Source organism: Aegilops tauschii, chromosome 7 (genome assembly GCF_002575655.3).
Source record: "Aegilops tauschii subsp. strangulata cultivar AL8/78 chromosome 7, Aet v6.0, whole genome shotgun sequence".
Classification (NCBI taxonomy): domain Eukaryota; kingdom Viridiplantae; phylum Streptophyta; class Magnoliopsida; order Poales; family Poaceae; genus Aegilops; species Aegilops tauschii.
The window spans coordinates 480,390,366-480,416,554 of NC_053041.3; positions in this window are offsets into that span (position 1 = coordinate 480,390,366).

Consider the following 26,189-nt stretch of genomic DNA (forward strand, 5'->3'; position numbering starts at 1 on the left):
ATAGTTATTAGCTAGATGGCTTCTTCTCTCTTTTTGGATCTCAATACAATGTTCTCCCCCTCTCTTGTGGAGATCTATTCGATGTAATCTTCTTTTGCGGTGTGTTTGTTGAGACCGATGAATTGTGGGTTTATGATCAAGTTTATCTATGAACAATATTCGAATCTTCTGAATTCTTTTATGTATTATTGGTTATCTTTGCAAGTCTCTTCGAATTATCAGTTTGGTTTGGCCTACTAGATTGATCTTTCTTGCAATGGGAGAAGTGCTTAGCTTTGGGTTCAATCTTGCGGTCTCATTTCCCAGTGACAGTAGGGGCAGCAAGGCACGTATTGTATTGTTGCCATCGAGGATAACAAGATGGGGTTTTTATCATATTGCATGAATTTATCCCTCTACATCATGTCATCTTGCTTAAAGCGTTACTCTGTTCTTATGAACTTAATACTCTAGATGCATGCTGGATAGCGGTCGATGTGTGGAGTAATAGTAGTAGATGCAGGCAGGAGTCGGTCTACTTGTCTCGGACGTGATGCCTATATACATGATCATAACTAGATATTCTCATAACTATGCTCAATTATGTCAATTGCTCAACAGTAATTTGTTCACCCACCGTAAAATACTTATGCTCTTGAGAGAAGCCACTAGTGAAACATATGGCCCCCGTGTCTATTTTCCATCATATTAATCTTCCAACACTTAGTTATTTCTGTTGCTTTTATTTTACTTTGCATCTTTATCACAAAAATACCAAAAATATTATCCTATCAGATCTCACTCTCGTAAGTGACCGTGTAGGGATTGACAACCCCTTATCGCGTTGGTTGCGAGGATTTATTTGTTTGTGCAGGTGCGAGGGACTTGCATGTAGCCTCCTACTGGATTGATACCTTGGTTCTCAAAAATTGAGGGAAATACTTACGCTACTTTGCTTCATCACCCTTTCCTCTTCAAGGGAAAACCAACGCAGTGCTCAAGATGTAGCAAGAAGGATTTCTGGTGCCGTTGTCGGGGAGGCTTATGCAAGGTCAAGTCAAGATTTGGACTCCCGACAATGAGCCATTTCTGGCGCCGTTGCCGGGGAGGTCTACGCAAAAGTCAACATACCAAGTACCCATCACAAACCCTTATCTCCCGCATTACATTATTTGCCATTTGCCTCTCGTTTTCCTCTCCCCCACTTCACCCTTGCCGTTTTATTCGCCCTCTCTTTTTCGTTCGCCTCTTTTTCTTTTGCTTGCCTTGTCGTCATGGCTAGTCCTTTATCTTCTCTGTTGTCTCCCAAAAATGAGGTTCTCAATTTTAAACAAAGGGAGGGAGAAAATCTAAAAGACGCTTGGTATAGAATTTGCAATGCTCAAAATAAATCTACCAGGAAGCAATCTACTTCTATTCTTCTCCGCAATTTTTATGTAGGCGATAATCCTTGGTATAGATATATTCTTGATACCATTACCGGAGGGAATTTCTTGGGTAGCCATACTTTTGACTCTTATAATGCTATGATAGATTTATTTGGCTCACCACCTCTCTTGGTTAATGGAACTATGTTAACTTTGGAGCATGTAATGCAAAGACTTGAAATCATTGAAAATAAAGTTGCTACCATAGAGTTAATTGAAAATCTGGATAAAAAGATCCACAACCAAATTACCCAATATGGATCTAAGGTAGGAGTCACCTTGAAAAATATTAAGGAGAAGGAACCCATAGTTAATGAAAGAATAAATCAAGATTCCACTAGAATCGATAAACTTGAGGGTATCATTACCAACTTGGGAACCGCTTTTTCTTCCGTAAAGAATACTCCAAGTCCTCCAACTAAAATTGCCAAGCTTATGTATGTTCCTAAAAATAAGGGTGAATCCTCTAGTAAAGAAACTGCGGATCTTAAATCTATAAGTATTCATCCCAATCTTTTTGCTATCATTAAGGAACCATTTGCTACAAATGAATCTTTCGATCTTGTTCCTAAAAGTTTGATAATTAATAGAAAGAAAGAAACTCTAAAGGATGATAGATGTCTTATTGAAGAATTGCCTACCGAAGATGGCAATACCTAGATCTATCCTTGCTTTTATGCCTAGCTAGGGGTGTAAAACGATAGCGCTTGTTGGGAGGCAACCCAATTTTATTTTTAGTTTTTTCTTTTGCTTTTTGCTTCTGTTTAGGAATAAATATTTGTTCTAGCCTCTGGTTAGATGTGTTTTTATGTTTTAATTAGTGTTTGTGCCAAGTTAAACCTATGGGATCTTCTTGGATGATAGTTATTTGATCTTGCTGTAATTTCCAGAAACTTTCTGTTCACGAAAATAATTGTTAAAATTCACCAGAACGTGATAAAATATTGATTCCAATTGCTGCTGATCAATAAACAAATTTTCTAGGTCTTCCTATTTTGGATGATTTTTTTGAGTTCCAGAAGTTTGCATTGGTTACAGATTACTACAGACTGTTCTGTTTTTGACAGATTCTGTTTTTCATGTGTTGTTTACTTATTTTGATGAATCTATGGCTAGTAAAAGAGTTTATAAACCATAGAGAAGTTGCAATACAGTATGTTTAACACCAATATAAATAAAGAATGAGTTCATTACAGTACCGTGAAGTTGTTTTTTGTTTTCTTTCGCTAACGGAGCTCACGAGATTTTCTGCTAAGTTTTGTGTTGTGAAGTTTTCAAGTTTTGGGTGAAAGATTTGATGGATTATGGAACAAGGAGTGGTAAGAGCCTAAGCTTGGGGATGCCCATGTCACCCCCAAGATAATCTAAGGACACCATAAAGCCAAAGCTTGGGGATGCCCCTGAAGGCATCCCCTCTTTCGCCTACTTCCATCGGTAACTTTACTTGGAGCTATATTTTTATTCACCACATGATATGTGTTTTGCTTGGAGCGTCTTGTATGATTTGAGTCTTTGTTTTTTAGTTTACCACAATCATCCTTGCTGTACACACCTTTTTGAGAGAGACACACATGATTCAAAAATTATTAGAATACTCTATGTGCTTCACTTATATCTTTTGAGCTATATAGTTTTGCTCTAGTGCTTCAATTATATCTTTTAGAGCACGGTGGTGGATTTGTTTTATAGAAACTATTGATCTCTCATGCTTCACTTATATTATTTTGAGAGTCTTAAAATAGCATGGCAATTTGCTTTAATTAATATCATGAGAAATTTGATGCTTGATAATTGTTTTGAGATATAAAGGTGGTAATATCATAGTTGTGCTAGTTGAGTAATTGTGGAATTGAAAAATACATGTGTTGGAGTTTGTGATTCCTGTAGCATGCACGTATGGTGGACCGTTATGTAACGAAGTCGGAGCATGAAGTATTTTTTGATTGTCTTCCTTTGTGTGGCGGTCGGGATCGCGCGATCGTTAACTCCTACCAACCCTTCCCCTACGAGCATGCGTAGTAGTACTTTGCTTCGAGGGCTAATAAATTTTTGCAATAAGTATATGAGTTCTTTATGACTAATGTGAGTCCATGGATTATACGCACACTTACCTTTCCGCAATTTTCTAGCCTCTTCGGTACCGCGCATTGCCCTTTCTCACCTTGAGAGTTGGTGCAAACTTCGCCGGTGCATCCAAACCCCGTGATATGATACGCTCTATCACACATAAACCTCCTTATATCTTCCTCAAAACAGCCACTATACCTACCTATCATGGCATTTCCATAGCCATTCCGAGATATATTTCCATGCAACTTTCCACCGTTCATTTATCATAACATACTCCATCACTGTCATATTGCTTTGGGATAATTAGATTTATGCCCCTAGTTGTGTCCCACTCATCTGTTTTACCCCTAATTCCCAAAAGTCACCAGTTCTGTCCGAGTCACTTTGCTCCTCTTATGCTTTTGCCCTTTGACCGTTTGACCGTCAGTTTGAAAACTTCATAACTAATTCATACTGAATCAGAAAAATGCAAATAAGATACCAAAATGTTTAGAAAAACATCACCTATATGTCAGTGTCATTTGCATTCATGAAAAAAGTGTTGGAAAGTGCACATCCGAGTTTTAGCTCTTTTGATACCACCATGAATAGTGAACTGAAAAAAAATTCAAAAAAAAATATGGTGGCGAAGAACAACAAATGTTCTAAGTGCTTGCCAAGTTTCATTAGGGAACGGCATTCGTGGAAGTCGTGGCAAAAAAATAATCTATTTTGGAGTGCTGATTGTTTTTTTTGCCACGGCACCCACGAATGTTATTCCCTGATGAAACTTGGCAGGCACTGAAAACATTTGTCATTCTTTGCCACCAATTTTTTTTCAATTTTTTGAAAATTTTTAGATTTTACTATTCATGGTGGTAGCATAAGAGCTAAAACTCGGATGGGCACTTTCCAACACTTTTTTCATGAATGCAAATGACACTGACATATAGGTGATGTTTTTCTGAACATTTTGGTATCTTATTTGCATTTTTTGATTTAGTATGAATTAGTTATGAAGTTTTCAAACTGATGGTCAAACGGTCAAAGGGCAAAAGCATAATAGGAGCAAAGTGACTTGGACAGAACCAGTGACTTTTGGGAATTAGGGGTAAAACAGATGAGTGGGACACAACTAGGAGCATAAATCTAATTATCCCTATTGCTTTGCATGATCATGTAGTTGACATTGTATTTGTGGCAAAGCCACCGTTCATAATTCTTTCATACATGTCGCTCTTGATTCATTGCATATCCCGTTACACCGTCGGAGGCATTCATATAGAGTCATATTTTGTTCTAAGTATTGAGTTGTAATTCATGAGTTGTAACTAAATAAAAGTGTGATGATCATCATTATTAGAGCATTGTCCCAAGTGAGGAAAGGATGATGGAGACTATGATTCCCCCACAAGTCGAATTGAGACTCCGGACTAAATAAAAAAAAGAGGCCATAAAAAAAGAGAAAAGGCCCAAATAAAAAAATGATGAGAGAAAAAGAGAGAAGGGACAATGTTACTATCCTTTTACCACACTTGTGCTTCAAAGTAGCACCATGACCTTCATAGAGAGTCTCTCATTTTGTCACTTTCATATACTAGTGGGAAATTTCATTATAGAACTTGGCTTGTATATTCCAATGATGGGCTTCCTCAAATGCCCGAGGTCTTCATGAGCAAGCAAGTTGGATGCACACCCACTTAGTTTATTTTTGAGCTTTCGTACACTTATAGCTCTAGTGCATCCGTTGCATGGCAATCCCTACTCCTCGCATTAACATCAATTGATGGGCATCTCCATAGCCCATTGATTAGCCTCGTTGATGTGAGACTTTCTCCTTTTTTGTCTTCCCACATAATGTTGGGGATCGTAGCAGAAATTAAAAAATTTCTACGCATCACCAAGATCAATCTATGGAGTCATCTAGCAACGAGAGAGACGAGTGCATCTACATACCCTTGTAGATCGCGAGCGGAAGCGTTCAAGTGAACGGGGTTGATGGAGTCGTACTCGTCGTGAGCCAAATCACCGATGACAGAGCGCCGAACGGACGGCACCTCCGCGTTCAACACACGTATGGAGCAGCAACGTCACCTCCTTCTTGATCTAGCAAGGGGGAAGGAGAGGTCGATGGAGATCCAGCAGCACGACGGCGTGGTGGTGGAAGTAGCGGGGATCTCGGCAGGGCTTCGCCAAGCTCAGCGAGAGGGAGAGGTGTCACAGGAGGGAGAGGGAGGTGCCAGGGGCTGTGGTGCGGCTGCCCTCCCTCCCCCCACTATATATAGGGGCCCTGGGGGGCGCCGGCCCCTGGGAGATCCAGTCTCCAAGGGGGGCAGCAGCCAAAGGGGGTGGCTTCCCCCCAAGCCAAGTGGGGCGCCCCCCACCCCTAGGGTTTCCAACCCTAGGCGCAGGGGGAGGCCCAAGGGGGGCGCACCAGCCCACCAGGGGCTGGTTCCCCTCCCACTTAAGCCCATGGGGCCCTCCAGGATAGGTGGCCCCACCCGGTGGACCCCCGGGACCTTTCCGGTGGTCCCGGTACAACACCGGTGACCCCCGAAACTTTCCCGGTGGCCGAAACTGGACTTCCTATATACAAATCTTTACCTCCAGACCATTCCGGAACTCCTCGTGACGCCCGGGATCTCATCAGGGACTCCGAACAACTTTCAGGTTACCGCATACTAATATCTCTACAACCCTAGCGTCACCGAACCTTAAGTGTGTAGACCCTACGGGTTCGGGAGACATGCAGACATGACCGAGATGACTCTCCGGTCAATAACCAACAGCGGGATCTGGATACCCATGTTGGCTCCCACATGTTCCACGATGATCTCATCGGATGAACTACGATGTCGAGGATTCAATCAATCCCATATACAATTCCCTTTGTCAATCGGTACGTTACTTGCACGAGATTCGATCGTCGGTATCCCAATACCTTGTTCAATCTCGTTACCGGCAAGTCACTTTACTCGTTCCGTAATGCATTATCTCGTGACCAACCACTTGGTCACTTTGAGCTCATTATGATGATGCATTACCGAGTGGGCCCAGAGATACCTCTCCGTCATACGGAGTGACAAATCCCAGTCTCGATCCATGTCAACCCAACAGACACTTTCAGAGATACCTGTAGTGTACCTTTATAGTCACCCAGTTACGTTGTGACGTTTGGTACACCCAAAGCACTCCTACGGCATCTGGGAGTTACACGATCTCATGGTCTAAGGAAATGATACTTGACATTGGAAAAGCTCTAGCAAACGAACTACACGATCCTTGTGCTATGCTTAGGATTGGGTCTTGTCCATCACATCATTCTCCTAATGATGTGATCCCGTTATCAATGACATCCAATGTCCATAGTCAGGAAACCATGACTATTTGTTGGTCAACGAGCTAGTCAACTAGAGGCTCACTAGGGACATGTTGTGGTCTATGTATTCACACATGTATTACGATTTCCGGATAACACAATTATAGCATGAACAATAGACAATTATCATGAACAAGGAAATATAATAATAACCATTTTATTATTGCCTCTAGGGCATATTTCCAACAGTCTCCCACTTGCACTAGAGTCATTAATCTAGTTACATTGTGATGAATCGAACACCCATAGAGTTCTGGTGTTGATCATGTTTTGCCCTAGGGAGAGGTTTAGTCAACGGATCTGCTACATTCAGGTCCGTATGTACTTTACAAATATCTATGTCTCCATTTTGAACATTTTCACGAATGGAGTTGAAGCGACGCTTGATATGCCTGGTCTTCCTGTGAAACCTGGGCTCCTTAGCAAGGGCAATAGCTCCAGTGTTGTCACAGAAGAGAGTCATCGGGCCCGACGCATTGGGAATCACCCCTAGGTCGGTAATGAACTCCTTCATCCAGATTGCTTCTTGTGCTGCCTCTGAGGCCGCCATGTACTCCGCTTCACATGTAGATCCCGCCACGATGCTTTGCTTGCAACTGCACCAGCTTACTGCCCCACCATTCAAAATATACACGTATCCGGTTTGTGACTTAGAGTCATCCAGATCTGTGTTGAAGCTAGCATCGACGTAACCCTTTACGACGAGCTCTTCGTCACCTCCATAAACGAGAAACATATCCTTAGTCCTCTTCAGGTACTTCAGGATATTCTTGACCGCTGTCCAGTGTTCCATGCCGGGATTACTTTGGTACCTTCCTACCAAACTTACGGCAAGGTTTACATCAGGTCTGGTACACAGCATGGCATACATAATAGACCCTATGGCCGAGGCATAGGGGACGACACTCATCTTTTCTCTATCTTCTGCCGTGGTCGGGCATTGAGCCGTGCTCAATTGCACACCTTGCAATACAGGCAAGAACCCCTTCTTGGACTGATCCATATTGAACTTCTTCAATATCTTGTCAAGGTACGTACTTTGTGAAAGACCAATAAGGCGTCTCGATCTATCTCTATAGATCTTGATGCCTAATATATAAGCAGCTTCTCCAAGGTCCTTCATTGAAAAACACTTATTCAAATAGGCCTTTATACTTTCCAAGAATTCTATATCATTTCCCATCAACAGTATGTCATCCACATATAATATGAGAAATGCTACAGAGCTCCCACTCACTTTCTTGTAAACACAGGCTTCTCCATAAGTCTGTTTAAACCCTGTTGGAAATATGCCCTAGAGGCAATAATAAATGGTTATTATTATATTTCTTTGTTCATGGTAATTGTCTATTGTTCATGCTATAATTGTGTTATCCGGAAATCGTAATGCATGTGTGAATACATAGACCACAATGTGTCCCTAGTAAGCCTCTAGTTGACTAGCTCGTTGATCAACAGATAGTCATGGTTTCCTGACGATGGACATTGGATGTCATTGATAACGGGATCACATCATTAGGAGAATGACGTGATGGACAAGACCCAATCCTAAGCATAGCTCAAAGATCGTCTAGTTCGTTTGCTAGAGCTTTTCCAATGTCAAGTATCTTCTCCTTAGACCATGAGATCGTGCAACTCCCGGATACCGTAGGAGTACTTTGGGTGTGCCAAACGTCACAACATAACTGGGTGACTATAAAGGTACACTACAGGTATCTCCGAAAGTGTCTGTTGGGTTGGCACGGATCGAGACTGGGATTTGCCACTCCGTATGACGGAGAGGTATCTCTGGGCCCACTCGATAATGCATCATCATAATGAGCACAATGTGACTAAGGAGTTAGTCACGGGATCATGCATTGCGGTACGAGTAAAGAGACTTGCCGGTAACGAGATTGAACAAGGTATTGGGATACCCACGATCGAATCTCGGGCAAGTAACATACCGATTGACAAAGGGAATTGTATACGGGATTGATTGAATCCTCGACATCGTGGTTCATCCGATGAGATCATCGTGGAACATGTGGGAGCCAACATGGGTATCCAGATCCCGCTGTTGGTTATTGACCGGAGAGGCGTCTCGGTCATGTCTGCATGTCTCCCGAACCCGTAGGGTCTACACACTTAAGGTTCGGTGACGCTAGGGTTGTAGAGATATGAGTATGCAGAAACCCGAAAGTTGTTCGGAGTCCCGGATGAGATCCCGGACGTCACGAGGAGTTCCGGAATGGTCCGAAGGTGAAGAATTATATATAGGAAGTCAAGTTTCGGCCACCGGGAAAGTTTCGGGGGTTATCGGTATTGTACCGGGACCACCGGAAGGGTCCCGGGGGTCCACCGGGTGGGGCCACCTATCCCGGAGGGCCCCATGGGCTGAAGTGGGAAGGGAACCAGCCCTTAGTGGGCTGGGGCGCCCCCCATGGGCCTCCCCCCTGCGCCTAGGGTTGGAAACCCTAGGGTGGGGGGCGCCCCACTTGCCTTGGGGGGCAAGTCTCCCCCCTGGCCGCCGCCCCCCCCATGCAGATGGGTCTTGGCCGGCGCCCCCCCCCCTCCCAGGGGCCTTTATAAAGGGGGAGGGAGGGCAGCACTACTACAGCCTTGGGCGCCTCCCTCCTCCCCTGCTACACCTCTCCCTCTCGCAGAAGCTCGGCGAAGCCCTGCCGAGATCCCGCTACATGCACCACCACGCCGTCGTGCTGCTGGATCTCCATCAACCTCTCCTTCCCCCTTGCTGGATCAAGAAGGAGGAGACGTCGCTACACTGTACGTGTGTTGAACGCGGAGGTGCCGTCCGTTCGGCACTTAGTCATGGGTGAGTTGGATCACGGCGAGTACGACTCCATCAACCACGTTCATTGGAACGCTTCCGCTCGCAATCTACAAGGGTATGTAGATGCACTCCTTTCCCCTCGTTGCTAGTATACTCCATAGATGGATCTTGGTGATGCGTAGAAAATTTTAAAATTCTGCTACGATCCCCAACAGTGGCATCATGAGCCAGGCCTATGCGTAGTTACTATGCACGAGTAGAACACAAAGCAGTTGTGGGCGTAGATGTTGCCAATTCTTCTTGCCGCTACTAGTCTTATCTTGTTTCGGCGGTATTGTGGGATGAAGCGGCCCGGACCAACCTTACACGTATGCTTATGTGAGACAGGTTCCACCGACTGACATGCACTAGTTGCATAAGGTGGCTAGCGGGTGTCTGTCTCTCCCACTTTAGTCGGAACGGATTCGATGAAAAGGGTCCTTATGAAGGGTAAATAGAAATTGGCATATCACGTTGTGGTTTTACGTAGGTAAGAAACGTTCTTGCTAGAAACCTATACAAGCCACGTAAAAACTTGCAACAACAATTAGAGGACGTCTAACTTGTTTTTGCAGCATGTGCTATGTGATGTGATATGGCCAGAAGATGTGATGAATGATATATGTGATGTATGAGATTGATCATATTCTTGTAATAGGAATCACGACTTGCATGTCGATGAGTATGACAACCGGCGGGAGCCATAGGAGTTGTCTTTATTATTTTGTATGACCTGCGTGTCATTGAATAACGCCATGTAAATTACTTTACTTTATTGCTAAACGTGTTAGCCGTAGAAGTAGAAGTAATCGTTGGCGTGACAACTTCATGAAGACACAATGATGGAGATCATGATGATGGAGATCATGGTGTCATGCCGGTGACGAAGATGATCATGGTGCCCCGAAGATGGAGATCAAAGGAGCAAATGATATTGGCCATATCATGTCACTATTTGATTGCATGTGATGTTTGTCATGTTTTGCATCTTATTTGCTTAGAACGACGGTAGTAAGTAAGATGATCCCTTATAATAATTTCAAGAAAGTGTTCCCCCTAACTGTGCACCGTTGCGAAGGTTCGTTGTTTCGAAGCACCACGTGATGATCGGGTGTGATAGATTCTAACGTTCGCATACAACGGGTGTTGACGAGCCTAGCATATACAGACATGGCCTCGGAACACACGCAATACACTTAGGTTGACTTGACGAGCCTAGCATGTACAGACATGGCCTTGGAACACGGAGGACCGAAAGGTCGAGCATGAGTCGTATAGAAGATACGATCAACATGGAGACGTTCACCGATCTTGACTAGTCCGTCTCACGTGATGATCGGACATGGCCTAGTTAACTCGGATCATGTTTCACTTAGATGACGAGAGGGATGTCTATCTGAGTGGGAGTTCATTGAGTAATTTTATTAGATGAACTTAATTATCATGAACTTAGTCTAAAATCTTTACACTATGTATTGTAGATCAAATGGCCCACGTTGTCCTCAACTTCAACGCGTTCCTAGAGAAAACCAAGCTGAAAGATGATGGCAATAATTATACGGACTGGTTCCGGAACCTGAGGATCATCCTCATAGATGCCAAGAAAGATTATGTCCTAGAAGCACCGCTAGGTGAAGCGCCAATCCCAGAGAACCAAGACATTATGAATGCTTGGCAATCACGTGCTGATGATTACTCCCTCGTTCAGTGCGGCATGCTTTATAGCTTAGAACCGGGTCTCCAAAAGCGTTTTGAGAAACATGGAGCATATGAGATGTTCGAGGAGCTGAAAATGGTTTTCCAAGCTCATGCCCGGGTCGAGAGATATGAAGCCTCCGACAAGTTCTTCAGCTGTAAAATGGAGGAAAATAGTTCTGTTAGTGAGCACATACTCAGAATGTCTAGGTTGCATAACCGCTTGACTCAACTGGGAGTCAATCTCCCGGATGACGCGGTAATTGACAGAATCCTCCAGTCACTTCCACCAAGCTACAAGAGCTTTGTGATGAACTTCAATATGCAGGGGATGGAAAAGACCATTCCTGAGGTATATTCAATGCTGAAATCAGCGGAGGTGGAGATCAGAAAAGAACATCAAGTGTTGATGGTGAATAAAACCACTAAGTTCAAGAAGGGCAAGGGTAAGAAGAACTTCAAGAAGGACGGCAAGGGAGTTGCCGCGCCCGGTAAGCCAGTTGCCGGGAAGAAGTCGAAGAATGGACCCAAGCCTGAGACTGAGTGCTTTTATTGCAAGGGAAGTGGTCACTGGAAGCGGAACTGCCCCAAATACTTTGCGGACAAGAAGGCTGGCAACACCAAAGGTATATGTGATATACATGTAATTGATGTGTACCTTACCAGTACTCATAGTAGCTCCTGGGTATTTGATACCGGTGCGGTTGCTCATATTTGTAACTCAAAACAGGAACTGTGGAATAAACGGAGACTGGCAAAGGACGAGGTGACGATGCGCGTCGGGAATGGTTCCAAGGTCGATGTGATCGCCGTCGGCACGCTACCTATGCATCTACCTACGGGATTGGTTTTAAACCTCAATAATTGTTATTTTGTGCCAGCTTTGAGCATGAACATTGTATCTGGATCTCGTTTAATTCGAGATGGCTACTCATTTAAATCCGAGAATAATGGTTGTTCTATTTATTTGAGAGATATGTTTTATGGTCATGCCCCGCTGGTCAATGGTTTATTCTTGATGAATCTCGAACGTGATGTTACACATATTCATAGTGTGAATACCAAAAGATGTAAAGTTGATAACGATAGTCCCACATACTTGTGGCACTGCCGCCTTGGTCACATTGGTGTCAAGCGCATGAAGAAGCTCCATGCAGATTGACTTTTGGGGTCTCTTGATTACGAATCATTTGACACGTGCGAACCATGCCTCATGGGTAAGATGACCAAGACTCCGTTCTCCGGAACAATGGAGCGAGCAACCAACTTATTGGAAATCATACATACCGATGTGTGCGGTCCAATGAGTGTTGAGGCTCGCGGAGGATATCGTTATGTTCTCACTCTCACTGATGATTTAAGTAGATATGGGTATGTCTACCTAATGAAACACAAGTCTGAAACCTTTGAAAAGTTCAAGGAATTTCAGAGTGAGGTTGAGAATCAACGTGACAGGAAAATAAAATTCTTACGATCAGATCATGGTGGAGAATATTTAAGTCACGAATTTGGTGCGCACTTAAGGAAATGTGGAATCGTTTCACAACTCACGCCGCCTGGAACACCTCAGCGAAACGGTGTGTCCGAACGTCGTAATCGCACTCTATTGGATATGGTGCGATCTATGATGTGTCTTACCGATTTACCGCTCTCATTTTGGGGCTATGCTTTAGAGACTGCCGCATTCACTTTAAATAGGGCTCCGTCGAAATCCGTTGAGACGACACCGTATGAATTATGGTTTGGGAAGAAACCTAAGCTGTCATTTCTAAAAGTTTGGGGATGTGATGCTTATGTCAAGAAACTTTAACCTGAAAAGCTCAAACCCAAATCGGAAAAATGCGTCTTCATAGGATACCCTAAGGAAACTATTGGGTATACCTTCTACCTCAGATCCGAAGGCAAGATCTTCGTTGCCAAGAACGGGTCCTTTCTGGAGAAAGAGTTTCTCTCGAAAGAATTAAGTGGGAGGAAAGTGGAACTTGATGAGGTGATAGTCACCCCTTCTGTACCGGAAAGTAGCGCAGCGCGGGAAGATGTTCCTGTGGTGCCTACACCGACTGGCGAGGAAGTTAATGATGATGATCATGAAGCTTCGGATCAAGCTACTGCTGAACTTCGTAGGTCCACAAGGACACGTTCCGCACCAGAGTGGTACGGCAACCCTGTCCTGGAAATCATGTTGTTAGACAACGGTGAACCTTCGAACTATGAAGAAGCGATGGCGGGCCCGGATTCCGACAAATGGCTAGAAGCCATGAAATCCGAGATAGGATCCATGTATGAAAACGAAGTATGGACTTTGACTGACTTGCCCGATGATCGGCGAGCCATAGAAAACAAATGGATCTTTAAGAAGAAGACAGACGCGGATGGTAATGTGACCATCTATAAAGCTCGACTTGTCGCTAAGGGTTATCGACAAGTTCAAGGGGTTGACTACGATGAGACTTTCTCACCCGTAGCGAAGCTGATGTCCGTCCGAATCATGTTAGCAATTGCCGCATACTATGATTATGAAATATGGCAGATGGACGTCAGAACGGCATTCCTTAATGGCTTCCTTAAGGAAAAATTGTATATGATGCAGCCGGAAGGTTTTGTCGATCCTAAGAATGCTAACAAAGTATGCAAGCTCCAGCGCTCAATCTATGGGCTGGTGCAAGCATATCGGAGTTGGAACATTCGCTTTGATGAGATGATCAAAGCGTTTGGGTTTACACAGACTTATGGAGAAGCCTGTGTTTACAAGAAAGTGAGTGGGAGCTCTGTAGCATTTCTCATATTATATGTGGATGACATACTATTGATGGGAAATGATATAGAATTCTTGGAAAGTATAAAGGCCTATTTGAATAAGTGTTTTTCAATGAAGGACCTTGGAGAAGCTACTTATATATTAGGCATCAAGATCTATAGAGATAGATCAAGACGCCTCATTGGGCTTTCACAGAGTACGTACCTTGACAAGATATTGAAGAAGTTCAATGTGGATCAGTCCAAGAAGGGGTTCTTGCCTGTATTGCAAGGTGCGCAATTGAGCACGGCTCAATGCCCGACCACGGCTGAAGATAGAGAAAAGATGAGTGTCATCCCCTATGCCTCGGCCATAGGGTCTATTATGTATGCCATGCTGTGTACCAGACCTGATGTAAACCTTGCCGTAAGTTTGGTAGGAAGGTACCAAAGTAATCCCGGCATGGAACACTGGACAGCGGTCAAGAATATCCTGAAGTACCTGAAGAGGACTAAGGATATGTTTCTCATTTATGGAGGTGACGAAGAGCTCGTCGTAAAGGGTTACATCGACGCTAGCTTCGACACAGATCTGGATGTCTCGAAGTCACAAACCGGATACGTGTATATTTTGAATGGAGGAGCAGTAAGCTGGTGTAGTTGCAAGCAAAGCGTCGTGGCGGGATCTACATGTGAAGCGGAGTACATGGCAGCCTCGGAGGCAGCACAGGAAGCAGTCTGGATGAAGGAGTTCATTACCGACCTAGGGGTGATTCCCAATGCGTCGGGCCCGATGACTCTCTTCTGTGACAACACTGGAGCTATTGCCCTTGCGAAGGAGCCCAGGTTTCACAGGAAGACCAGGCATATCAAGCGTCGCTTCAACTCCATTCGTGAAAGTGTTCAAAATGGAGACATGGATATTTGTAAAGTACATACGGACCTGAATGTAGCAGATCCGTTGACTAAACCTCTCCCTAGAGCAAAACATGATCAACACCAGGACGCAATGGGTGTTCGATTCATTACAATGTAACTAGATTATTGACTCTAGTGCAAGTGGGAGACTGTTGGAAATATGCCCTAGAGGCAATAATAAATGGTTATTATTATATTTCTTTGTTCATGGTAATTGTCTATTGTTCATGCTATAATTGTGTTATCCGGAAATCGTAATGCATGTGTGAATACATAGACCACAACGTGTCCCTAGTAAGCCTCTAGTTGACTAGCTCGTTGATCAACAGATAGTCATGGTTTCCTGACTATGGACATTGGATGTCATTGATAACGGGATCACATCATTAGGAGAATGATGTGATGGACAAGACCCAATCCTAAGCATAGCTCAAAGATCGTGTAGTTCGTTTGCTAGAGCTTTTCCAATGTCAAGTATCTTCTCCTTAGACCATGAGATCATGCAACTCCCGGATACCGTAGGAGTACTTTGGGTGTGCCAAACGTTAAAACGTAACTGGGTGACTATAAAGGTACACTACAGGTATCTCCGAAAGTGTCTGTTGGGTTGGCACGGATCGAGACTGGGATTTGTCACTCCGTATGACGGAGAGGTATCTCTGGGCCCACTCGGTAATGCATCATCATAATGAGCTCAATGTGACTAAGGAGTTAGTCACGGGATCATGCATTGCGGTACGAGTAAAGAGACTTGTCGGTAACGAGATTGAACAAGGTATTGGGATACCGACGATCGAATCTCGGGCAAGTAACATACCGATTGACAAAGGGAATTGTATACGGGATTGATTGAATCCTCGACATCGTGGTTCATCCGATGAGATCATCGTGGAACATGTGGGAGCCAACATGGGTATCCAGATCCCGCTGTTGGTTATTGACCGGAGAGGCGTCTCGGTCATGTCTACATGTCTCCCGAACCCGTAGGGTCTACACACTTAAGGTTCGGTGATGCTAGGGTTGTAGAGATATGAGTATGCGGAAACCTGAAAGTTGTTCGGAGTCCGGATGAGATCCCGGACGTCACGAGAAGTTCCGGAATGGTCCGGAGGTGAAGATATATATATAGGAAGTCAAGTTTCGGCCACCAGGAAAGTTTCGGGGGTTATCGGTATTGTACCGGGACCACCGGAAGGGTCCCGGGGGTCCACCGGGTGGGGCCACCTATCCCGGAGGGCCCCATGGGCTGAAGTGGGAAGGGAACCAGCCCTTAGTGGGCTGGGGCGCCCCCCATGGGCCTCCCCCCTGCGCCTAGGGTTGGAAACCCTAGGGTGGGGGGGCGCCCCACTTGCCTTGGGGGGCAAGTCTCCCCCCTGCCCCCCCCCCCATGCAGATGGGTCTTGGCCGGCGCCCCCCCTCCCAGGGGCCTTTATAAAGGGGGGAGGGCAGCACTACTACAGCCTTGGGCGCCTCCCTCCTCCCCTGCTACACCTCTCCCTCTCGCAGAAGCTCGGCAAAGCCCTGCCGAGATCCCGCTACATCCACCACCACGCCGTCGTGCTGCTGGATCTCCATCAACCTCTCCTTCCCCCTTGCTGGATCAAGAAGGAGGAGATGTCGCTGCACCGTACGTGTGTTGAACGTGGAGGTGCCGTCCGTTCGGCACTCGGTCATCGGTGATTTGGATCACGGCGAGTACGACTCCATCAACCACGTTCATTGGAACGCTTCCGCTCGCGATCTACAAGGGTATGTAGATGCACTCCTTTCCCCTCGTTGCTAGTATACTCCATAGATGGATCTTGGTGATGTGTAGAAAATTTTAAAATTCTGCTACGATCCCCAACAAACCCAAACGCTTTGATCATGTCATCAAATCGAATGTTCCATCTCCGAGATGCTTGCACCAGCCCATAGATGGAGCTCTCGAGCTTGCATACCTTGTTAGCATTCTTAGGATCGACAAAACCTTCCGGCTGCATCATATACAATTCTTCCTTAAGAAAGCCATTAAGGAATGCCGTTTTGACGTCCATTTGCCATATCTCATAATCATAGAATGCGGCAACTGCTTACATGATTCGGACGGACTTCAGCTTCGCTACGGGTGAGAAAATCTCATCGTAGTCAACCCCTTGAACTTGTCGATAACCCTTAGCGACAAGTAGAGCCTTATAGATGGTCACATTACCATCCGCATCTGTCTTCTTCTTAAAGATCCATTTATTTTCTATGGCTCGCCAATCATCGGGCAAGTCAGTCAAAGTCCATACTTCGTTTTCATACATGGATCCTATCTCGGATTTCATGGCTTCTAGCCATTTGTCGGAATCCGGGCCCGCCATTGCTTCTTCATAGTTCGAAGGTTCACCGTTGTCTAACAACATGATTTCCAAGACAGGGTTGCCGTACCACTCTGGCGCGGAACGTGTCCTTGTGGACCTACGAAGTTCAGTAGGAGCTTGATCCGAACTACCTTGATCATCATCATTAGCTTCCTCTCTAGTCAGTGCAGGCACCACAGGAACATCTTCCTGAGCTGCGCTACTTTCCGGTTCAAGAGGTAGTACTTCATCAAGTTCTACTTTCCTCCCACTTACTTCTTTCGAGAGAAACTCTTTCTCCAGAAAGGACCCGTTCTTGGCAACAAAGATCTTGCCTTCGGATCTGAGGTAGAAGGTATACCCAATGGTTTCCTTAGGGTATCCTATGAAGACGCATTTCTCCGACTTGGGTTCGAGCTTTTCAGGTTGAAGTTTCTTGACATAAGCATCGCATCCCCAAACTTTTAGAAACGACAGCTTAGGTTTCTTCCCAAACCATAATTCATACGGTGTCGTCTCAACGGATTTCGACGGAGCCCTATTTAAAGTGAATGCGGCAGTCTCTAAAGCATAGCCCCAGAATGATAGCGGTAGATCGGTAAGAGACATCATAGATCGCACCATATCCAATAGAGTGCGATTACGACGTTCGGACACACCATTACGCTGAGGTGTTCCTGGCGGCGTGAGTTGTGAAACTATTCCACATTTCCTTAAGTGTGTGCCAAATTCGTGACTCAAATATTCCCCTCCACGATCTGATCGTAAGAACTTTAGTTTTCTGTCACGTTGATTCTCAACCTCACTCTGAAATTCCTTGAACCTTTCAAAGGTCTCAGACTTGTGTTTCATTAAGTAGACATACCCATATCTACTCAAGTCATCAGTGAGAGTGAGAACATAATGATAGCCACCGCGAGCCTCAACACTCATTGGACTGCACACATCAGTATGTATGATTTCCAATAAGTTGGTTGCTCGTTCCATTGTTCCGGAGAACGGAGTCTTGGTCATCTTACCCATGAGGCATGGTTCGCACGTGTCAAATGATTCGTAATCAAGAGACTCCAAAAGTCCATCTGCATGGAGCTTCTTCATGCGTTTTACACCAATGTGACCAAGACGGCAGTGCCACAAGTATGTGGGACTATCATTATCAACCTTACATCTTTTGGTATTCACACTATGAATATGTGTAACACTACATTCGAGATTCATTAAGAATAAACCATTAACCAGCGGGGCATGACCATAAAACATATCTCTCATATAAATAGAACAACCATTATTCTCGGATTTAAATGAGTAGCCATCTCGCATTAAACGAGATCCTGATACAATGTTCATGCTCAAAGCTGGAACTAAATAACAATTATTGAGGTTTAAAACTAATCCCGTAGGTAAATGTAGAGGTAGCGTGCCGACGGCGATCACATCGACCTTGGAACCATTCCCGACGCGCATCGTCACCTCGTCCTTCGCCAGTCTCCGCTTATTCCGCTGCTCCTGTTTTGAGTTACAAATATGAGCAACCGCACCGGTATCAAATACCCAGGAGCTACTATGAGTACTGGTAAGGTACACATCAATTACATGTATATCACATATACCTTTGGTGTTGCCGGCCTTCTTGTCCGCTAAGTACTTGGGGCAGTTCCGCTTCCAGTGACCACTTCCCTTGCAATAAAAGCACTCAGTCTCAGGCTTGGGTCCATTCTTTGGCTTCTTCCCGGCAACTGGCTTACCGGGCGCGGCAACTCCCTTGTCGTCCTTCTTGAAGTTCTTCTTACCCTTGCCTTTCTTGAACTTAGTGGTATTATTCACCATCAACACTTGATGTTCCTTTTTGATCTCCACCTCCGCTGATTTTAGCATTGAATATACCTCAGGAATGGTCTTTTCCATCCCCTGCATATTGAAGTTCATCACAAAGCTCTTGTAGCTCGGTGGAAGCGACTGGAGGATTCTGTCAATGACCGCGTCATCCGGGAGATTAACTCACAGCTGAGTCAAGCGGTTGTGCAACCCAGACATTTTGAGTATGTGCTCACTGACAGAACTGTTTTCCTCCATCTTACAACTGAAGAACTTGTCGGAGACTTCATATCTCTTGACCCGGGCATGAGCTTGGAAAACCATTTTCAGCTCTTCGAACATCTCATATGCTCTGTGTTGCTCAAAACGCTTTTGGAGTCCCGGTTCTAAGCTGTAAAGCATGCCGCACTGAACGAGGGAGTAATCATCAGCACGTGACTACCAAGCGTTCATAACGTCTTGGTTCTCTGGGATGGGTGCGTCACCTAGCGGTGCTTCTAGGACATAATCTTTCTTGGCAGCTATGAGGATGATCCTTAGGTTCCGGACCCAGTCCGTATAGTTGCTGCCATCATCTTTCAGCTTGGTTTTCTCTAGGAACGCGTTGAAGTTGAGGGCAACATTAGCGTGGGCCATTTGATCTACAAGACATATTGTAAAGATTTTAGACTAAGTTCATGATAATTAAGTTCATCTAATCAAATTATTCAATGAACTCCCACTCAGATAGACATCCCTCTAGTCATCTAAGTGAAACATGATTCGAGTCAACTAGGCCGTGTCCGATCATCACGTGAGACGGACTAGTCAACATCGGTGAACATCTTCATGTTGATCGTATCTTCTATACGACTCATGCTCGACCTTTTGGTCTTCCGTGTTCCGAGGCCATGTATGTACATGCTAGGCTCGTCAAGTCAACCTAAGTGTATTGCGTGTGTAAATCTGGCTTACACCCGTTGTATTCGAACGTTAGAATCTATCACACCCGATCATCACGTGGTGCTTCGAAACAACGAACCTTCGCAACGGTGCACAGTTAGGGGGAACACTTTCTTGAAATTATTTTAAGGGATCATCTTACTTACTACCGTCGTACTAAGCAAATAAGAAGCAAAACATGATAAACATCACATGCAATCAAATAGTGACATGATATGGCCAGTATCATATTGCTCCTTTGATCTCCATCTTCGGGGCGCCGTGATCATCTTCGTCACCGGCATGACATCATGATCTCCATCATCATGATCTCCATCATCGTGTCTTCATGAAGTTGTCACGCCAACGATTACTTCTACTTCTATGGCTAACGTGTTTAGCAATAAAGTAAAGTAATTTACATGGCGTTATTCAATGACACGCAGGTCATACAAAAAATAAAGACAACACCTATGGCTCCTGCCGGTTGTCATACTCATCGACATGCAAGTCGTGATTCCTATTACAAGAACATGATCAATCTCATACATCACATATATTTCATTCATCACATCCTTTTGGCCATATCACATCACACAGCATATGCTGCAAAAACAAGTTAGACGTCCTCTAATTGTTGTTGCATGTTTTTACGTGGCTTCTATAGGTTTCTAGCAAGAACGTTTCTTACCTACGTAAAACCACAACGTGATATGCCAATTTCTATTTACCCTTCATAAGGACCATTTTCATCGAATCCGATCCGACTAAAGTGGGAGAGACAGACACCCGCTAGCCACCTTATGCAACTAGTGCATGTCAGTCGGTGGAACCTGTCTCACGTAAGCGTACGTGTAAGGTCGGTCCGGGCCGCTTCATCCCACGATGCCGCCGAATCAAGATAAGACTAGTAACGGCAAGTAAATTGACAATATCGACGCCCACAACTGCTTTGTGTTCTACTCGTGCATAGAAACTACGCATAGACCTAGCTCATGATGCCACTCTTGGGGATCGTAGCAGAAATTAAAAATTTCTACGCATCACCAAGATCAATCTATGGAGTCATCTAGCAACAAGAGAGAGGAGTGCATCTACATACCCTTGTAGATCGCGAGCAAAGCGTTCAAGTGAACGGGGTTGATGGAGTCGTACTCGTCGTGATCCAAATCACCGATGACCGAGCGCCGAACGGACGGCACCTCCGTGTTCAACACACGTACGGAGCAGCGACGTCTCCTCCTTCTTGATCCAGCAAGGGGGAATGTGACACCCAAAAATTTTATTTTGGTTTTATCAAAATCTTTATTTGACTTGAAGGAGGGTATTTAAATTTTTCTTCTAAACAACTCTCCCTCTCAAATATTTTTCTTTTTATGACAAGTATTTTGTTTGGATTCACCCAAGACTTGATTTTTGGTCTTGGAGGTTTTTCCATTCTTATGTGGACTCAACACAAATGTTTTTCATTTGGGGAAAGTTTTTTGAAAATCCTTTTAAAATAGCCTATGGCATTTGGGGTGATCCTTTTCCCTTTCGAAAAAAAACTCCTCTTGCCATGACATGAGTGGAAATCCCCTCCCAAAAGCCATCTCCCATCTTTGTATCAAGATATACTTCAAATCCAGCAAGTTGAACTTCCCCATGATTTTTCCTTCCATTTATTTCTTATCAAAAATATTTTCTGCCTTCTACTTTGGCTCTTGGAGATTTACAAAGGAACTACCTTTTCTCCTTTGAGTTTTGCCTCCAAACCATTTTCCCTGGCTAGTCCTTAGAGCCCTCAACCAAGATCCATGAAGATCCACTGGTCTCCAGTTCAAAATTTTCAAATTGTGCTTGCTGCAAGTTTGGACCATATTTGCCAAATTTGATGAAATCCATTTGTTTTCTCCTCCTAAAAATCTGAGAAAATTCAGGCAGCCCCTGGATACATTGAGAGGTCACCTCACCAAGTCCCAGCTCCAGAAAAAAATTTCTTCATGCCAAATCATTTCGTCGAGCACCTGAAGGGCACTATTACTCTCAAGTTCAGAAATTCAGAGGTGCAGTTTCAATGGCCGCCGTCGTTTTCTTCAGAAACCTACCTCGATCTCGCCAGTAGCCGCGGTGGCGCCTTGCTCCCTGTTCCTTCCTTCTTATCCCTGCGCCGCACGATCGCCTGGAAGCTTGCGGGCGTCGGCGACGAGCAGGAGGAGGTGCGCCACCCCGTGAGCGATGGCAACAGCGCCCTTTGCGGCTGCCAGAGAGGCGCGGCGTTGGACGGCGCCGTCCAGCGCCGCCCAAGCCACCAGAGGCCACCGCGTGGCCATCCACTCACCGTGCACGCCGCTGGTCCGTCGTCGTGAACTGGTAGGCGCGGAGCGCGCTCCCTGCCGCCGTCGTGCCCGTACAGCCGTTCCGTCGAGGGCCAGTGCATTACGCAAGCCTGACCGAGGTTTGAGCAGAGAAACGGCGCCAGTGATCCTCCCTGATGATGCCTAGCCTCCTAAACCCCCTGCCCAACCTCTGCCTCGCCGTAATTGCTCGCTGGAGCTATCCCGTTCACGGCCACCCCCTCGGATCGCCTATAAAAGGAGGTCCCGAGCTCGAACTCGAACCCGCACCACCTCTACACACCACCAGTACCACGCCAAGCCACTAGGAGAGCCCCGAGGGAGTCTTCTTCCCCAACTCCGGCCGCCTCGACCCGCTTCAGGATCCAGCGCGATTCACTCCCGTGCGTGCACCCCTACCCCTCAGCTCATGCCAGTAGTCTCCTAGTGCATCCACTCTTCTGACCCGCGCATCAATTTGAAGCTTGCAGCACCCACCGGAGAGCTCCACCATCGCCCGAACCACCGTCCGCCGGAGATAGTGTCGCCGTCGACGTGGTGCTCTCTGACGGCCGAGTCCACCACCCACCGACGCGGAAGAACACCCTGAACCTGTAGGTACCCTCCGATCTCTCTGCCTCGCCGTGGTTCAACGCCGGCGACCACCGCAGCCTTCGGGCGCCGGCGAGCTCCGTTGGGAGTTTTAAACCTGACGGGTGGGACCCCCCCGTCAGCCTCTCTTCTTTTCCCCTTCGAACCGTTTTCTGAAAGCGCCTTCGGGCAAAACGTGTTTTCTCTCTGGGCTGGCGTATTTCCTACCGAACCGTTTTCTGTTTTCTCAAACAAGCCCCTGGATCTTTTCTGTTTCATCACAGATTAGTCCTTGGACTAAAACCCTTATATCTTTTTAATAAAAGATGCTTTTTGATTGATTCTTTTTCTGTCAGTCTTGTATTTTTGTCTAGTTTTTTATAGTATTTATTTGGAAAAAATTTGGAACAATTTTTATGCATGCAACGATTTTCACGTTAGTATACGGTTTCGTTATACCGTAGGTTCCGGAGGAGGTGACGGAGCCGCGAACTTCGCCGAGCTAGACTCCGACTTCTCCGAACCAGGCAAGCATGTTTGAACCTTTGATATGATAGGTGTTTTGCATGTCTGCTTGAATGGATTGTGCATGGCATATGAGCATCGGTGAGTGTTACGTTGCATGCAAGGCAACTAACCGTGTGTCTCGAAGTTACTGTGATCTTTGATGAGAGATGACCTGATCATGTGTTGACATGAAAGGTAGTAAGATGGTATTGTTGTAGCATGCCAATCTTACGTCATCCGGTAAACTCCGACGTTAACGTGGACTGAGCCACGTTACCGTTCTTCCCCTTTCGTGCTGCCACATGTTTTCTGCAAAGAGTACGGTTTAGTAAGTTGCTAACCTCTTTCCTTGTACACACCAAATAGAAGGGCCGGGATGAGGGTTCCATGGCCCTGTATTAAAGCCAGTCATCCGGTCAGTGGGCATGGGTGTTTCCGGTTGGGACCGAGAGGGGGGCACCCCTTAGAGCGCGCGGTATAAATTTGATCCCATGCTACGCGAGGTTGTAGCCTCCCCGTCTCAAAGTTTTTCTTGAACGTTGCCGAGGGTGATTCCTGGCATCGGAATGTTGAATGGGTGTGTACTGGATAGATGTGTTTCTCCTAAAACACCGTAAACGGAACTAGTCCCTTGTGGCTACTGAAATCCGTTGGCTGTGGTTAAGAGTACAAACTCTGCAGAGTCAAATCCTTCCGAGTCATCGTGTCCATGGTCAAGGACCATGGCCAACATATCCACATTCATGTCAGTCCCCGTGTCAGTCTCCTGGAAATCCCCGGTGAACAAACTTGAGTGGTAAACCCGGTTGAGTGTTATTCCTGTGGATGGACTAACCGGTTTATTATTTCGTACCTGAATATTCCCTTGAAATGATTTAAATTCATGAGCTACTGAAATATTGAGTTATGGAATATAAGCCCTTTATGTGATGTCGCTCAGACGTCCGACTGTGGCACTCTTGTCATTTACTTTTGATATAAGCCCTTTATGTGATGTCGCTCAGACGTCCGACTGTGGCACGCTCGTTATTTACTTTTGATATAAGCCCTTTATGTGATGTCGCTTAGACGTCCGACTGTGGCACGTTCATTATTTACTTTTGATATAAGCCCTTTATGTGATGTCGCTCAGACGTCCGATTATGGCACGCTCGTTATTTACCTTTGATATAAGCCCTTTATGTGATGTCGCTCAGACGTCCGACTATGGCACGCACTGTCATTTATATTTCATTATAAGCCCTTTATGTGGTGTCGCCTTGACGCCCGACTGCGGCATTTTTATTTCATTTGTATCCTTTCGAGGAGTCATTTAGACACTCGATTGGCCTTCAGTATTACATTGGGATTTCGGGAGGACTACCGCCCGACTTCCCTTTTATTTCCCATGCATTGCTATCTCATTGTCTGAGTGCGCTCTATTAATCTGTTCATATGCATCATGTTTACATTTGTTATATCTTATGTCCAAACTGTCTTGCGAGTACTTTCATAGTACTCACCTGGCTTGTTGATTTGGCCAGATGTTGACGAAGGCGATCTCATGGACGAAGAGTTTGATAGCGAGTCCGACGCCTAGAGGAGTCCCAGTCAGTCCCGTGTGATCCTGGATTTTGGTCACTTGTGTTATATACGCTTCCGCCACCCGCAATAAGTATCCTCGAGCCTCACTCCGACGCTCGAAGAGCTGTTAGATTCAGGAGTCATGTCACCCACTTCACGGTGACATATCCACCACCGTTTTTATTATGAGTCAGTAGTTATGCCACCCTATCCGCCTTTATGTGTAATATCGGCGTGCTTGTAATAAATTGTTGAGCAGTCTCCGCTCAACCTTGTATTATATTTAGTACTCCTGGTTTTTCTTCTGTGATCAAGAAATTGTCTACCAGTGAGAAGGATTCTTCTCTACTGGTCCGTAAAAGGGATCGGTTCCTCAATAAATATTTTTATTGGAAAACCGGTCATGACAAGCTTGGTACCAGAGCCAGGCTGACTGTAGGAAGCCACTAGGTGCGATCGCTAATCGGTTATTAGCGTTTTAGTGCTTTTTCGGCATTTTGCAAATGTAGCTATTTTCTGTTAGTCATCATAAATTTATGATTTGACTACTCAAAATTTTTGCCTACTTTTGTAGATGGCTGGCAGCGACTGCGAGACTCGGGTGTTCACTAATGTGCCCGAGGGGTTTGTCAAACTCCTCGTCTCCATCACCAAGCTCACGATCGGGCCAGCAACTCGTCCGGAGTTCACGCTTTACCAGCACAAGCTCAGCGACGACGTGTCTATGCACCAGGCCGTGGTGCAATTCAAGCGAGGATGATCTGCATCTCGCCACTTCCATTTTGTGGGAAGGGCCATGCCTACGGAGAGGCATGCCATGCAGATGGCCGCCCGAGAGGCAATAGCTCGCCTTCGGGATATTCTTCCTTCAATGAAGACTCGTCGCTACCGCTACCTCCCATGCCACGTGCCATATACTTGCCACTATGCATTCGCCTGCCATAGGGGAGAGCGAGATGAAGCTATCGAGATGCTTGTTGAGTATCTCAAAGCTCTGGAGGCACCTTTCGACAACCTCGTGGACGATCTTGTGGCTGCCCGCATGGACTTAGTGCGGGGCGGTTCTACCATCAGGAGGGAGCTTCTCCACATGGCACCGCCACTGACTTTCGTCTCGTCCTCAGCATCCTATTCACCCGCCATTTTGGCCACCGCTCG